We start from the raw sequence: 16,881 nt of genomic DNA, 5'->3' as shown, positions 1-16,881 counted from the left end.
ACAGTTACACAACATAACATAAATAATATCGATAGCAGCGTCCCTAGCAACCACCTTGGTAACAATAAAAACGTTCTATGGACGCAATTTCCTGAAGTAATCTTCGTAATAACTAGCAACCTAAAGATCATGTACATCCACTGCACACATAATCTGAAATAACAACTCATATTTCTCGCATCAAATGACATCAAAACGCATTTTAATGGCCAAACCAGCGCCGTATAGACTGAGAGTTACGTCATCTCTGTTCACTCCAATGGACCACTTTTTTACAGCAATGGCGGACCGTGGAGCCTCTCAATCGTTCCCCGGAAGTTAGCGCCAAGGCTAGCAGAGCTGTAGAGTTGCAGCATAATAGACCGTTTGTGACGGACTTTTAAAGGTAAGAAGAAGTTTAAAGATTTATATTGCGGATATTATCAGTACATCTGATTCAAATTAACATGTGTATTAAAGGATGTCAGTGGATTATCCATAAATGAGTCGATTTAGGGAACGTTTACAGATAACAGATAAAGCTAGGATACCGGATCAAGTTAGCAACACACATTGAACAGCCTTTTAATTGTAAATTCCGTTCTCTTAATGTCATTTCGTCCAACGTTGTTGAATTAGAGAAGAGGGGCTTCTAAACAGGATTGTATGTGGGGGTGGAGGGAGTTAAATATTAGATAAATATAACTTTGGTGCGTGTAAGAGTGAGTGTTTTTAGCAGAGCCATATTCTGTCCTTGTGATTATGTTGATTATTACCTGTCTGTATAATGTTGCAGCTCAGCTGATTTTGGATTGATGGCAAAGGGAGAGGGACTTAAGTGAGAGCGAAAACACAAGGTAAGTTTAATACTACTGTTTTATATAAGTAAGCATACTAAACATGTATTCTATCACTGTATTATATAAGTAATCTTGTTAGTAACCTACTGTATGGCAGGTGGAGGGGCAGTGATGTTACAGGTGGAGGAGCGAAACTGCAAGACTGCAAACTCACAAGACAGAGAAATCAAAGTTTGTTCTCCAGAGAAGAGGTTGATTTCACTTCATTTATTTCATATTTTCTAAAGATGTGGAAATGGCACAAAAAAAAACTTGAGAGCTGTAACCAAGACAACTGTAACAACATGAGTAGAGAGCCACCAAGGTTTTTCAAGTCCCTCTCTTACTCCATTTTGACAACCCAAACTTCCAGGTACATGACGGGACACCTTGCTTGTTTTTGTTGTTTGCGCTCCTCTGGCTGGGTGCTGGCAGGTGGAGGGCAGTGATGTTGGCAGGTGGAGGGGCATTGATGTTACGGGTGGAGGGGCAGTGATGTTAGCTGTTACACACCAGGCTCAAACTTAACACATTGCATCCTTCTTTGCAGTGTCCTTATTCCTGGAAGGGGAATCTGCAATTCCTGCAGAGTTTTGTAACCCGTTGGTCTGCACGCAAAGTGAATTTTTAAAGCCTTCTTAATTGTCTCATTGCTCCATTTCATCCCCTTTGTGGTGAGTCTGCCTAATGCCTTAAGTTGGTCTTTTGAAAACGTTTTCTTATATTTGTTGTCCCTAATTTTCATTGTTTTCTTGAGAGCTGCATTTTCCTTCCTGATTTTTCTTAGTGCAGCCTTTGCTTTTTTGGTGATTCCTTCTTGGCTCTTTAATTTTCTCTTTAATGTTTTTAATAGATCGGTTTGACTGGCTGCTGGTTCCCTCGTATGCTGACTGGCTGCTGGTTCCCTTGTATGCTGACTGGCTGCTGGTTCCCTCGTATGCTGACTGGCTGCTGGTTCCCTCGTATGCTGACTGGCTGCTGGTTCCCTCGTATGCTGACTGGCTGCTGGCTGAGTGGGTGGTGTCCACCCTCCCTGTCTCTCCTCACTAGCCATGTCCTCTCTTTCTTCACCCTTACTTTCCTTTCTCTCAGTCTCCTCATCCCTTCTTCCCTCAATCTTTGAGACCAATGTAAGTAGAAGACATGGCACTGTAGATTTTCGAACATTTAAAATATTATACCACTTAAAAATAAGAAATATGACTTTTGTTACTAATAGTTCATACTTATTATACCTGTGTCACCTTTCACTCTATAGCTGTGATCATGAGCTATGGGCTTTGTAGATACAGGTCCCGGGGTGAATCGTGTTGCAGGGGCCCTTCTCTTTTTGACCACAGGGCGATGCACGAAGATGGTGGGTAGAGCCTCTGCTCTCAGCCTAGTCTTGACCTTTTTTGTCTTGACAAACTGGTCTGCATCAAAATGTGCCTGCGGAGTGACTTGAGGTTACTTCACACACAGAACAACTTAGTTTTGTCTGCCCACATACATATTCCATAGTGGTTGAATACACAGTATTAGGAAACACTTTATACTTACTGGACATGTTATACTCATTACATACTGTATATAAAATATGACCAAGAATGTGAGACAACTTTATAGAAATTCATATCACATCTGTTACTGATGCCATTTGTCATACTTTGTTAAACTCACAAATAATAAAGTTTCATAACTTCAGTTGGGAACAAAGACCACACCTTATCTCCCCAAGGCAATTTCCCATCCAATAGGTGTGCTATATAGGTGTGTATAACCCTTTCTCCTGTCTGCTACTCCCTCTTTCAGCACAAGAACCAGAGGGGGATTCAATGGAGCCTGAATACCTGCATTGAGACCCTCACCCTGCACCCTGAGTCTCAACTCTGTGTTTTTCAAGCCTTTCCCTGTTGTTTTGTATTAAACAAAACATTAAGCTTTCCCAATGGTGTGGTTTTCGTTTTGTGAAAAAGTGCAAATGCAGTGTTTGTATAACCTCACATATTTGTTTGCTGTTGGTCGTGAAATTGCTCCTGCTGACTTGAGCCAGCCATTTTTTCCTGCGCTCTGTGTCAGTGGGGAAGCCGTACATTCGTACTCCTTTCTCTGAGCGATTTGAGCATCCCCAGGCAGCACAGCAAACCATGGTGGCGACTAGGAGGCAGCACAGCAAACCAGAACAACACGGAGGAAAGGGCACAGACAAACTGCATGATATGCTATTCAATGTTTATTGAATTCCATGTATTTGCAATGGATGTTCCTAAAACAACACATTTAACATCACCATCATGCTGCTGCTGCTGCTGCTGCTAGTCCTTTGATAGTCACCTGTCGGTCTCATGTCCTTTCTGAAAGCCATAAAGATGACATTAGTCATTTAGATAACTTGTGTCCTCAATTACCATGGGATTACTGAAACTACCATGAATTTAAGAAAATGGTAGAAATTAATCTAATCTGAATTTTGAAGCATTCCTTTAGATCCCCTCCCTCTAAATATATCAATAAACATTAGAAAGTGATGCTCCTGACCACCATACAAGTTTAAGAAGATAATATTGGTTTTAAAGAATTCAAAGCTATAAACAGCAACAGGCTCTTTAACCAAGGCACTGTTAGCCTAACATGTAAACTAGTTGTTCATACTAATCCTAATATTATCACTTAATATTAGCAAATTCTATTTGATTTTTTAAAACATATTGATGTAAATACATACATATATCGATTTTTTGTATAAATATTGCAAAGCAAAACCTTTATTCACTAATAATTACCAAAAATCGTAGTTCTATCACCTGTTATCAATGCATTCACATTGCCTGCCATGAACTTCCGGGGAACGATTCTCGTCTGCATGAACCACGTGACGATAACCGTTTTTGGACTTCAGCTGTCGTAACTCTTCTATCTATATGGCGCTGGGCCAAACTAACTTTAAAATAGGCATTTTCCACCGGGAATAAAACGAAGTTCGGCCATGTTTCTTTAGACATAGACGCCAGCCGTTGGAATGAATGGTGAAAAAAAACGGGGTTTGTCAAACAGAGCACATGGTATAGTCCTAAACAATAGCTGGGGATTATGGGTAGTGTAGTGTCTTTTGCCATCCTTTATTCTGAAAAAATATTTGTTTCTTCGAATCGAAGGGGGAAAATACAAAAGCATTGCACACAATTTAAACCAATCAATGTTGTGTAATTAACAAGGATAATCTGGTGTTTTATAGTCGATGAGTAGTGCAGATATCACTGTAAAATCAATCGACAGTAAGGGGAATACTTACTTCCGGGTGTACAATTCTCCGTTATCCAATGGGAATGGATGCTCACATTGCCTTTAAGGGCAGCCGACACAAACGAATGCCGTGCTTCCATGAGCGTCAAATCCCGCCGCAGATGGGAATACATTGCAATCAGTTGAAAGCTATTTGCGTCCCTTTATGAAGCTGAAGGAGCCTAGGAGCGTCACAACTGCACGCCACGGGACCCTGACCAAGCGTCGCTCCTGTACCTTTATGGAGTGAGAGTGTGTTAGTAAAGGAGGTGAAATACTGTACTACTTGACCTGGTGATATGACTAGACCTTAAAAGACTGGCACAACTACTATGCTGGCATGGATAAGCTAAGTTACAACACAGCTCATGGTAAAACCCTGCTGATGCACCAAATTGTTTTAAATATTTTAGTTTGCTTTTTATTGTGTACTGTTTGTGACAATGTGAGCAGTCTTTGTTTGCATTATCAGACAGTGAGGTAGGGATCGCTCCAGAGCCATAAGACTGAACACCAGCTCAACCACAGTAAATGTGCCAGTCTGGAAACTCTTAACCCTTTATATTGCAATGCATACAAATAATGGACTTGGGAAAAATAGTCACGGTTGTTTTCGAATTACAAGTCTGTACAAACAATTTAAAACTATACCTCCATCCTTTCTTCTTCATGATACTTCCCAAGACAGATTCAGCCCTGGGGAAAAGGAGAGAGGGAAATATTTTCATGCATTTTTCCCTTACCAGTTATCTTTATAAATATTCAGTAAATTAAACAAAAAACATTTGCATGCAATGTAAACTGTACAAACCAATGTTAAAAAACAAAAGTAAAATGACATGGCAAATGTATCTGTTAAAATGTAGAGCATAGCTATGATTGAGGGGATTGATTTTCTTAAGAGCTATTGAAAAAAAAAACGTAACAATGATGACAGAGTTAACAGTGTTACATTAGCTAACAGCAGTGGTGTAGTGGGCGTTGGACGCCGTACCCCCACTTATTTGAAGCATGATTTTCTTTAACAGTCTAATAAATATAAAATCATTGCCATGTGTTATCAGTTGCAGGTGTGTATTTGTTGTAATAATGAAAAAAACATAATAGGCGGATTTCACAGTAGGCTAATTATAATAAAAACGTAGCTCAATCATTTATGCAACTTGATTTGAAGCGTGTGTGTGTGAGGGGCAGCACTGTGTGTGTGTGTGTGTGTGTGTGTGTGTGTGTGTCTGTGTGTGTGTGTGTGTGTGTGTGCGTGTGCGTGTGCGTGTGCGTGTGTGTGTGTGTGTGTGTGTGTGTGTGTGTGTGTGTGTGTGTGTGTGTGTGTGTGTGTGTGTGTGTGTGTGTGTGTGTAGGGCAGGGCTATTCAATTACACATTCAGTTGGGCCAGATTTTATAACTACAAAATTCAGCTGGGCCAGACATTCAGCGGCCTGTAAAAAGCGGGTAGTGACATATTTTAAACCAACACATATTACTGCGATGAAAAACATGCAATTTTTATTCATTGTTCATCTAACAAAGGTACGTCAAAAAGTGCATAAAAACACAAATTAGCATTCATTTAACAGAATCTGAAAAAAAAGATGAAGAACTCTGAAGAACCAGCACCTTACCGTGGTAGAGAGGTTTGTGTGCCCTGATGAACCTGGGGGCTGTGTTGTCTGGAACCTTGTGTTCCTGGTAGGGTCTCCCATGGCAAATTGGTCTCAGGCAAGGGGCCAGACTAAGATTGGTTCAAAAGACCTCATGAAAGACGACACACGAAGTGAGGATACCCGGCCCGGAGGAAGCCCGGGGTCCCCTTCTGGAGCCAGGCCCAGAAGGAGGACTCGTCGGCGAGCGTCTGGTGGCCGGGCTTGCCACGGAGCCCGGCCGGGCACAGCCCGAAAAGGCAACGTGGGCAACACCTCCGCTTCTCCGTCCCGCGGGCCCACCACCTACGGGAAACAGCAATGGGGTCGGGTGCGCTGCCAGAAGGGTGGCAGTGAAGGCAGAGGGTCTCGACGGACCAGACCCGGGCGACAGAAGCTGGCTTTGGGGACGTGGAACGTCACCTCTCTGGGGGGGAAGGAGTCGGAGCTTGTGCGGGAGGTGGAGCGTTACCAGTTGGATCTGGTTGGGCTCACCTCTACGCACAGCGTCGGCTCTGGAACCTTACTTCTGGATAGGGGTTGGACTCTATTCTTCTCCGGAGTTGCTCAAGGTGTGAGGCGCCGGGCGGGTGTGGGGATACTCACAAGTCCCCGGTTGGGTGCTTCGTTGTTGGAGTCTACCCCAGTGGACGAGAGGGTTGCCTCCCTACGCCTGCGGGTTATGGGGGGGAAAACTCTGACTGTTGTGTGTACTTATGCACCCAACAGCAGTTCAGAGTATACGGCCTTCTTGGAGACCCTGGAAAGAGTCCTGTATGGGGCTCCTGAAGGGGACTCTTTAATCTTGCTGGGAGACTTCAACGCACATGTGGGCAATGATGGAGACACTTGGAGGGGAGTGATTGGGAGGAACGGCCCCCCTGATCTGAACCGGAGTGGTGGTTTGTTACTGGACTTCTGTGCTAGTCATGGATTGGCCATAACAAACACCATGTTCGAACATAAGGATGCTCATAAGTGTACGTGGTACCAGAGCACCCTAGGCAGAAGGTCCATGATCGATTTGGTTATCGTATCATCGGACCTGAGGCCGTATGTTTTGGACACTCGGGTAAAGAGAGGGGCGGAGTTGTCAACTGATCACCATCTGGTGGTGAGTTGGGTCGAGTGGCGGGGGAAGCCTTTGGATAGACCTGGTAAGCCCAAACGTGTAGTTTGGGTGAACTGGGAACGTCTGGAGGAGGCCCAAGTTCAGGAGGCCTTCAACTCACACCTCCGGCGGAGCTTTTCGGGCATTCCTGTGGAGGTTGGGGACATTGAACCAGAGTGGTCGGTGTTCAAAGCCTCTATTGCCGAAGCCGCGGCGGGGAGCTGTGGTCTCAAGGTCCTAGGTGCCTCAAGGGGCGGTAACCCTCGAACCTCCTGGTGGACACCGGTGGTCAGGGAAGCCGTCCGACTGAAGAAGGAGGCCTTCAGGGATTTGTTATCCCGGGGGACTCCCGAGGCAGTTGCAAGGTACCGACAGGCCCGAAGGGCAGCAGCCTCAGCCGTGGCCGAGGCAAAGCAGCGGGTGTGGGAGAAGTTCGGAGAAGACATGGAAAAAGACTTTCGGGCGGCACCAAAGTTGTTCTGGAAAACTGTCCGACACCTCAGGAGGGGGAAGCAGGGAACCATCCAAGCTGTGTACAGTAAGGATGGGACGTTGTTGACCTCAACTGATGGAGTGTTAGGGCGTTGGAAGGAGCACTTTGAGGAACTCCTGAACCCGACAACTCCGCCCTCTATGTTAGAGGCAGAGCTGGAGTATGAAGGGGGATCGACACCAATCTCCCGGGGGGAGGTCACTGAGGTCGTCAAACAACTTCACAGTGGCAAAGCCCCGGGGGTGGAGGAGATCCGCCCAGAAATGCTGAAGGCTCTGGGTGTTGAGGGACTGTCATGGTTGACACGTCTCATCAACGTTGCGTGGAAGTCGGAAACAGTACCGAAGGAGTGGCAGACCGGAGTGGTGGTTCCCCTTTTCAAAAAGGGGGATCAGAGGGTGTGTGCCAATTACCGAGGCATCACACTACTCAGCCTCCCCGGGAAAGTTTACTCTAAGGTACTCGAAAGGAGGGTCAGGCCGATTGTCGAACCTCAGATTGAGGAGGAACAATGCGGATTCCGTCCTGGTCGTGGAACGACGGATCAGCTTTTTACTCTCGCAAGGATCCTGGAGGGTGCCTGGGAGTATGCTTATCCAGTCTACATGTGTTTTGTAGACTTGGAGAAGGCATATGACCGGGTTCCAAGGGAGTCACTGTGGGAGGTGCTGCGGGAGTATGGGGTGAGGGGGTCTCTACTCAGGGCCATCCAATCTCTGTACTCCCAAAGCGAGAGCTGTGTCCGGGTCCTCGGCAGTAAGTCGGACCCATTTCAGGTGAGGGTTGGCCTCCGCCAGGGCTGCGCTTTGTCACCAATCCTGTTTGTAATATACATGGATCGGATTTCGAGGCGTAGTCGTGGGGGAGGGGGTCTGCAGTTCGGTGGACTAAGGATTGCACCACTGCTTTTTGCAGATGATGTGGTTCTGATGGCTTCATCGGTCTGCGACCTTCAGCACTCACTGGATCGGTTCGCAACCGAGTGTGAAGCGGCTGGGATGAGGATCAGCACCTCCAAATCTGAGGCCATGGTTCTCAGCAGGAAACCGATGGACTGTCCACTCCAAGTAGGGAATGAGTCCTTACCCCAAGTGAAGGAGTTCAAGTATCTCGGGGTCTTGTTCTCGAGTGAGGGAACAATGGAGCGTGAGATGGGTCGGAGAATCGGAGCAGCGGGAGCGGTACTGCAGTCTCTTTACCGCACCGTTGTGACGAAAAGGGAGCTGAGCCAAAAGGCAAAGCTCTCTGTCTACCGGGCCATTTTCGTTCCTACCCTCACCTATGGTCATGAAGGATGGGTCATGACCGAAAGAACGAGATCGCGGGTACAAGCGGCCGAGATGGGTTTTCTCCGCAGGGTGGCTGGTGTCTCCCTTAGGGATAAGGTGAGAAGTTCGGTCATCCGGGAGGGACTCGGAGTTGAACCGCTCCTCCTTCGCGTCGAAAGGAGCCAGTTGAGGTGGTTCGGGCACCTAGTTAGGATGCCACCTGGGCGCCTCCCTAGGGAGGTGTTCCAGGCACGTCCAGCTGGGAAGAGACCAAGGGGTAGACCTAGAACCAGATGGAGGGATTATATCTCTTCTCTGGCCTGGGAGCGCCTTGGGATCCCCCAGTCAGAGCTGGTTGATGTGGCCAGGGAAAAGAAAGTTTGGGGCTCTCTGCTGGAACTGCTACCTCCGCGACCCGACCACGGATAAGCGGGAGAAGATGGATGGATGGATGAAAAAAAAGTGCACAGTTGTAGCATTACATTTGCTTGCTTTAGAAGTCAAATATTCAGGTTATTTTTTTTGAACCAGGCACATCACAAAGTGCATTTAACTGAATTCAATAATAGCAGTCTTAATAAATTTCCTCACATACAAAGAAAACAGCTAAAGAGATCCAATGCAACACAAAGAGGTAGTACTTTAGCAATACTATTTTTTCACTTTTCAAGTAATAACAAAAAAATCATACGTTTTGGTCATATTTGACGCAGACACATTACAAAGTGCATTTAAATGAATACAGAAAGAACTGTCAAACCCTTCAGTGCACAAACCCATAACAACGGATATGGGTAACTAACATATGAATGAATACTACACTACACGACTACTATAGTAAACTAGGTGCTTACTATCACCTCATTTGTGATTTGTCATCGCTGACTTTCTCAACGGGAGAAGGGAGATTTTTTGTTTTGAACAAGAGCAGTGACTTTTGGCTCATAGGATGTCAAATGCAATCCTAAGAGATTGGTGAAGAGTGCTGTCAGTCAGAGAGCAGCGAGTGCTACTTTTGATTGAGTTCATGTGTGAAAAGCTTGATTCACATGTGTATGTTGATCCAAACATACTGAGCACACAGATCGCTACTTTGTGAACGTTAGGGAACTGCTGTTTTTTGACATCACCCCAAAACTTCGCTGGCCCGTTAGTGCGCTGCATGCCAATAATTAATAGTTCCAGTGTATATTTCCCCTTGTCGATGCAGGGGACCACTTCCTTTGCTCTGGTTGATACCTCCCCCTCTATTGCAACAGTGAAGGGGTCTCTGGCAAAGCACATCACCTCTGTGGGCAGAGCAAGCCCATCCAATCGAGCAGCAAAGTTCTCTTTCAACCTCGCAATGAAATCTGTCATCACATCCGTGATTTGTGCCGGAGATGTGATGTGTTTGGGGAGCGTCGGAAAATGCAGTGATATCATACACCTGTTAATGTACGCATTCAAACACTTTTTCTTTTACCAGCTGTTTTCACCTTGCAGGTGCAGCTATGGATGTTTAAAGTTTAACGTGTTGATATTTGTCTAATTATATAGTTGACTTTTCATTCGGGAAGTATGACGCGCTGCGCTGTCAGTACGCTTGTCCATTTTTGTGATTGGTCGAATGCTCCAAATACCACCCCTTTCATGTGAACACGCACCTAACTAGATAGGACACGGCTGGCTTGAGCGATCCACTTGATAACCCGCGTTGTAGTACAGTTTAACGAGAACGCGTATGCAGGGCCGTTTCTAGCTTTTTGGGGGCCCTATGCAAGATGCTGTTTGGGGGCCCTAGTTTTTACAGTTGTTTAACTACAATGGGGGGATTCCGTAGCCTTTAAGATGATCTGTGGAGATTCATCAATCTGTTACACTTTAATAGGAAAACAGGCTAATTTCACGAAAACCAAGCAATGGAAAATTACAAACAATTATATTAAAAAGGTAAACAATAAGGCTCCTCTACGTCAATAAATGCAAGAGATGCAGCATTTTCTCAACAATGTTTTATTTACATTTCTCATCTTCCTCAGACGTCACTCCTTGGCTGACAGCCCAACGATGATTTGGACTTTATTACCCCAAAAACTATAGGTTACTTACGTAACCCCAGTTCTCAGAGTAACATGAAGTGAGATGTCTCACTATGGGATGCGCCTCAACGCGTATGCAAACAGAAGCATCAATCTCGTTACGCCAATCCTGATTGGCTGGTGATCTTGACGTCTACGTCAGGGAATCCACCCACCCTATAAGTAGCTTGCGCTACGACGCAGCGTCATTCAAAATAAGCACCTCTTCTCGCTTCGCCTTAGCAAGAAGGGCCGTCTGGTGAGACATCTCACTTCATGTCACTCTGAGAACTGGGGTTACGTAAGTAACCTATAGTTCTCATTCATAACACTCCGTTCAATGTCTCACTATGGGATATTGAAACTCCCGTATTGCTAGACATGCTTATCTCGATAATCACCAAAAAACCAGAACTTAACAGGTAGAACCCTGTCTCAACACGGGGCCCAGCACTGCGCGGGCCACACTTGGAGCAGAGACATCTAGCCTGTAAAAGCGGACAAAAGTGAGCGGTGAGGACCAGCTCGCTGCTGCACAAATGTCTTGGATGGAAACACCCTTGAACAAAGCCCAGGATGTAGCCAGTCCACGAGTAGAATGAGCACGCAGGCCCGTTGGTGCCTGCAAACCCTGACTCGTATAAGCCAGAGCAATCACTTCCACAATCCAGTGGGAGAGTCGTTGCCTGGTAACAGGCTTGCCCTTATGAGGGTTAGCCCAGGATAAAAAAGTTGGTCATTGCATCGAAACTCTTTTGACCTGTCCATATAGGTGTGTAAAGCATGGACTGGGCACAGCAAATTCGGCCGCTGTTGCTCAGAGGAACACAGTGGCGGAGGAAATGCCTCAATGTCAATGGGGGTACATGAGCCAACCAACTTAGGTACAAAGGAATGGTTGGGCTTCAGCAACACTCTCGTTTGCCCAGGGGCAAACTGAGTGCATGAAGGATGTACAGAGAGCGCATAAAGGTCACTGACTCGCTTGGCAGATGCCAGAGCCAGTAACAACACTGTCTTCAGTGACAGGTGTTTCATCTCAGCTTCTTCCAGGGGTTCAAATGGAGGTCGAGTGAGCCCATCCAAAACCACTGCCAAGTCCCATAAGGGCACCAGTGACCTGGAAACAGGGAGGAGCCTGCGAGCCCCTTTCATAAAACGGCAGACCAAAGGATGTTGGCTAGCCGTCTTTCCCTCAAATCCCACATGGCATGCAGCAATAGCAGCCAGGTACACTTTGATCGTAGAGAAAGCTCTGTGTTTATCAATCAGGTCCTGTAGAAATGATAGAATCACCCCGACAGGACATAGAAAAGAGATGTGTCCCTTTTGAAGGCATCACTCCTCAAACACCCTCCACTTACAGTCATAGAGGGACCTGGTGGAGGAAGCTCTTGCACTCTGAATAGTGTTTATCACCTTCTGAGGGAGTCCCACTGTATTCAGGTTATACCACTCACGGGCCAGGCCAATAGTGCCAAGCGCTCTGGGTGTGGGTGAAAAATCGCCCCCCCCCCCTCTGCCTGAGACAGTATGTCCCTGCATAGCGGGAGCTGCCAGGGCTGCCCACACAGCAGCTGATATATCTCCGCCAGCCAGTACATTACAGGCCAGTGTGGAGTTATTAGGATCAGTGTGTGGCGTTGTTCTCTCACTCTGGCCAGAGTTGGGGGTATCAGAGCCAGGGGTGGGAACGCGTACAGAAGGACCGGGGTCCAAACGTGCGCGAGCGCGTCCACGCCTAACGGTGCGTTTAAATCGCGCATTGAAAAGAACAGCTGACATTGAGCGTTTTCTTTTGATGCGAACAGATCCACCGCGGCCCGGCTGTAACGCACCCACAGCTGACTCACAATTATTGGATGTGGAGTCCAGTCTGCATATAGTGGTGCACCTCTGGACAGCAGATCTGCCCCGAGGTTCATCACTCCTGGTACGTGCGTCGCTCTCAGAGAGAGGAGACGTCCGCAGCTCCATAAGATCAGTTTGCGTGCCAGCATGTGTAACTGGAGAGAACGCAAACCCCCTTGGCGGGTTATATACGATATTGTGGTCGTGTTGTCTGTCCTCACGAGGACATGATGTCCTCTGAGAAAAGACAGAAAGCGTTTCAGGGTGAGGAACACCGCTAAAAGCTCCAGATAATTTATCTGTGACCGTTGGAGATCTCTGCTCCAGAGACCCCTCACAGGTCGACTTATATACCCCCCCAGCCCGTCAGACATGTGTCTGTGGTGACCACCTTCCGCGATAGGACAGCACCCATAGGCACGCCCCGTACTAGAAAAGTCGGGTGCAGCCAGTGGCGCAGTGCCATTACGCAATTCATAGTGACCATCATTCTCCGCGCGCCTTTACGCGCGGGGTCAGTCTGAGGGCAGCTACCCAGCGCTGAAACTCCCTCATGTGTAAGCGTCCCAGTCGTACCACCAGGATGACTGACGCCATGAGCCCCAGTAACCGCAGACATGATCTGAAGAGAACATATTTGCGTGGCTGGAAATGAGCGAGGCAAGCCCTGAAGGCTTTCACTCTCTCTGCTGACAGGCGGGCTGTAAAGGGCACCGAATTCAGGCGTAGGCCCAGGAAGAGTACAGTCTTGGCTGGGGACAACATGCTCTTTTCTGTGTTGATTACAAAACCCTGGTCGAGCAGGTGTTTTACGAGGACATTCGTCTGCGTAATAGCCTCTTGCTCCGACTGTGCGAGAAGGAGCCAATCGTCCAGATAACTTGCCAGGCGAATACCCTGTTGTCTTAACGGCGCTATCGCGGCTTCCGTACACCGTACAAACACTCGTGGGCTGAGAGACAGACCGAAGGGAAGTACTCTGTACTCGTAACAGACACCCTGAAAAGCGAACCTCAGATATTTCCTGTGTGGATAATATACTGGGATGTGGAAATACGTGTCTTTCAGGTCGAGTGATGTGAATCAATCGTTTTGGCGCACGAGACGCAACAGAGATGTTTGAGTGAGCATTCTGAATTTGTATCTTTTGAGATATTTGTTCAGAGCCTTCAAATCTAGTATAGGCCGAATTCCGTTCCCTCCCCGTTTGGGAACGAGGAAATACTTGGAATAAAAGCCGCTCCGACTCTGTTCGGAGGGTACTATATATATAGCCTTTTTTTCTAGTAGCGAGAGAATCTCTTGCTCCAGAATACGTGCCGACTCTCCCCGGGCTTGCGAATGCAGAATGCATTGAGTGAGGGGGGTGACAGCGAATTGGAGTCTGTAACCCTGTGCTATTCTGTGAGCATCCTCCACTTTTCGCTTCTCAAAGCAAGTGGAGATGTCACATCCCTGTCGTCTGCCCTCTGTGTCTTTATTTTTTGTGTTAGGGGGCCCTCTAGTGTCTGAACACAGTGGTACCCAAGGTTGACAACCCCGGTTGACACTGCGCAAGCGCGTGGTGGTGAAGTCCCGTCCATCGTCCGCCTTCTGAGAGAGGCAGCAGCCACTCTTAGAAGGGGGGTAGACTTCAGACTGTTTATTGTTTTTATTGTTTTTCTTTACATTTTTATTGACTGCGCCCTTGGCTTTAAGCCTGGAAACGACAGTGGACAATTATTTATTAAACAACAATAGTGATGACATGTGTTTGTGGACTTAAACAGGCAGCGGAACTCGCTGTCTTTGATGTTAAGTCCATTTCCCTCATGGCGCGAACTTGAGGATGACGTTCTGACATCACTCGAGGCGGCGGGAAGATGGGGACATGGTTGCACCCCGGAAACACATGAGCATCCAACACTGGAACGTGTTCTGGAGCTGGAGAACAGGGAACTCCCAGCTCCTTTATCGAGGAGAGGACAGGAGGCTGTCAGAACGCCCTTTTCTTCTTCCTCGCCTGGTGGCTGAAAGTCTGGACCGGCTGTGCCTGAGCGACTGCTGCCGGAACCGGAGACTTTCTTGGCCAGCTCGTCCTCGCCTCGTGTCCGGGCTGGAGACCCGGGGCGAGCTGTGACCTCTGCTGTTTCGGGACCTTGAAACGGGCAGGACGTGAGGCAGCCTGAGCGAAGGACTGCCTCGGGGCTGTTGAAGGCGGCGACTGGACCCTTCGAGGAAGACAAAGCTGGAGAGCCTCATCCTCCTTCTTTTTGGACTCACGCCGCTGCTGCATCGAAGCTAGAGCGGAGCCAAATATGTCCTCGGGAACATTAGGCATGTCCAAGACGTCTTCTTTTTCCCGGTCTGGAAGGTTCGTCAGGTTAAGCCACCTGGCTCTCTCCAGTACAACCATTATCCCCAGTGCTTTGCCCGTGGCTTGGACTGCACAGCGCTGCACACGGAGGCAAATGTCCGTGATCGCTGCGATTTCGTCCCACACGGCAGGCTCAGGTTTGACCGTCATGTCCTCGCAGAGCTCCGCCTGGTAGGCAGTCAGCAGCGAGGAGACATTGAGCGCCCTGGCGGACAAAGCTGCGGCTCTATAGGCTTGTTCGGTCATTGCTGACTGGAAGCGGTCTGCCTTTAGCGTGGGGTCCCTGCTCGGTGCCGAAGCCAGCCGCGGTTGGAGGTAGGCTGCCATCAGCGGCTCCATGGGCGGCATGCGGAGCAGGCCGAGTTTCTCCATACCGTCACAGTCCAAAGAGGAGGCACCCTGGATTGGGGCCTTGTTGCTGAAAGGCCGGTCTCTCCACGAGACCGACACCTCGTCCAGCTTCTCTGGAAAGACTGGGAGAAGCTGCCTCTTCATCCTCGCTGCTTGGGGCAAGGTCTTCCCCTCATAGCGAGATCTGGAGGTCTCCTTGGCCACTTCAGGCCAGGGGATGTCCAGCCTGGACGCAGCGCGTTGGCACACGGCCTGCAAGTCCATACTGAGGCAGGGCGAAGCTGGAGTGCTTTCGACCGGGGGAGCGAACATCGCCTCCGGCTTTGCAGCCTGAGCAGATGAAACGAAGATGTCATCTTCGTGCTCATCCGAGTCGGATAAGAGGAACTCAGAGGTATCCTCTTCATCCTCCTCCGTATAGTCCAGCTCCAGGACATCCTCCGCGGGTGGGACCACGGTGAGGTCCAGTTGGGAGCCCCAGCTTGACACAATATTAACTGGTGTGTTAACAATTCCTTCAATCTTCTGCAAAGCAAAAAGTAACCGGCAAGCGCCCGTCGACCGAATGTTAGCTTGGGTGCAGTCTGTGGACAGTTAAGCTGGCCCGGCTACTGATATTTTGAGATGTCCTCCGAAGCGAGAAGAGGTGTTTGAATGACGCTGCGTCGTAGCACAAGCTACTTATAGGGTGGGTGGATTCCCTGACGTAGACGTCAAGATCACCAGCCAATCAGAATTGGCGTAATGAGATTGATGCTTCTGTTTGCATACGCGTTGAGGCGCATCCCATAGTGAGACATCGAACGGGGTGCTATGAATGAGAACACAAGCCGCAGCTTTGCTATCATTGCAGTTTAGTCGTGTTTATATCCTACATTGAATTTTTAAGCATATAATGCTTCACCGAACACAGGAGGGGGCTTGGCTGTCTACCAATAAAGGCGGCTCATTTGAATTCTCCCCAAATATATAGAGGCTGAACCTGAACTTTGAATTCTCTGCTCCCATCATAATCTTGGCGATCTTGTTAAAATTGTGAATAAAGAATTAGAAATACTATTTAACTGGTTTGCAGTTAATAAATTATCCCTTAATGTGGCCAAAACAAATTACATGTTATTCAATACAAAGTCTGAGAGTAGAAATGACTGCATTATACGGATTTGCAATACAGAGATAGAAAAAGTTGGTGCATGTACATTTTTTTTTTGTTGACGAAAAACTCAATTGGAAGCACCATATAAATTATGTACAGGCTAAACTGTCAAAAACAACAGGTATTTTTGTATCATACTAAGAACATTCTTGAAGAAAAAATACTCTTTATAACAGTCTATTTCTCCTTTACCTTTACTAATGCTCCGAAATATGGGAAAACACGTACTCAACAAATCTACAAAAAATAATAACATCCCAAAAAAAAGTATTAGGAATAGTCTATGGTGTTGGTAAATATGAACACACAACTCCCATATTTAAAAAAACTCAATCTATTAAAATGTGTTGACGTAGTACAGTTTAAAACAGTACTGATTATGTAAAACATTTTCCATAACAAAATGCCTAATAACATTCAAAAGCAGTTCCAAACCACAGCGTGAACATATGAATGTAAAAAAAGTCACTTGAAAATAATTTTTCACAATGTTTATATGCAATTATGCATATATT

General features: G+C 47.2%; 1 long non-coding RNA gene across 2 annotated transcripts; it reads left to right on the top strand.

The window, feature by feature from the left end:
• The first annotated feature begins 231 nt into the window (after nt 1-231).
• Nucleotides 232-2,714, top strand: LOC307036805. Of its 2 annotated transcripts, none has more exons than XR_013807468.1 (3): nt 232-385; nt 776-2,175; nt 2,613-2,714. It is a non-coding gene; the product is annotated as an uncharacterized lncRNA (long non-coding RNA). The 2 variants fall into 2 exon arrangements; XR_013807469.1 differs by having other exon boundaries at nt 776-1,948; nt 2,613-2,711.
• The last annotated feature ends 14,167 nt before the right edge of the window (nt 2,715-16,881 follow it).

This window comes from Notothenia rossii (assembly GCF_949606895.1).
Source record: "Notothenia rossii genome assembly, chromosome: 4".
Taxonomy (NCBI): Eukaryota; Metazoa; Chordata; class Actinopteri; order Perciformes; family Nototheniidae; genus Notothenia; species Notothenia rossii.
The sequence above is the reverse complement of the archived record's forward strand: the minus strand, read 5'-3'. Positions and strand labels throughout refer to the sequence as shown.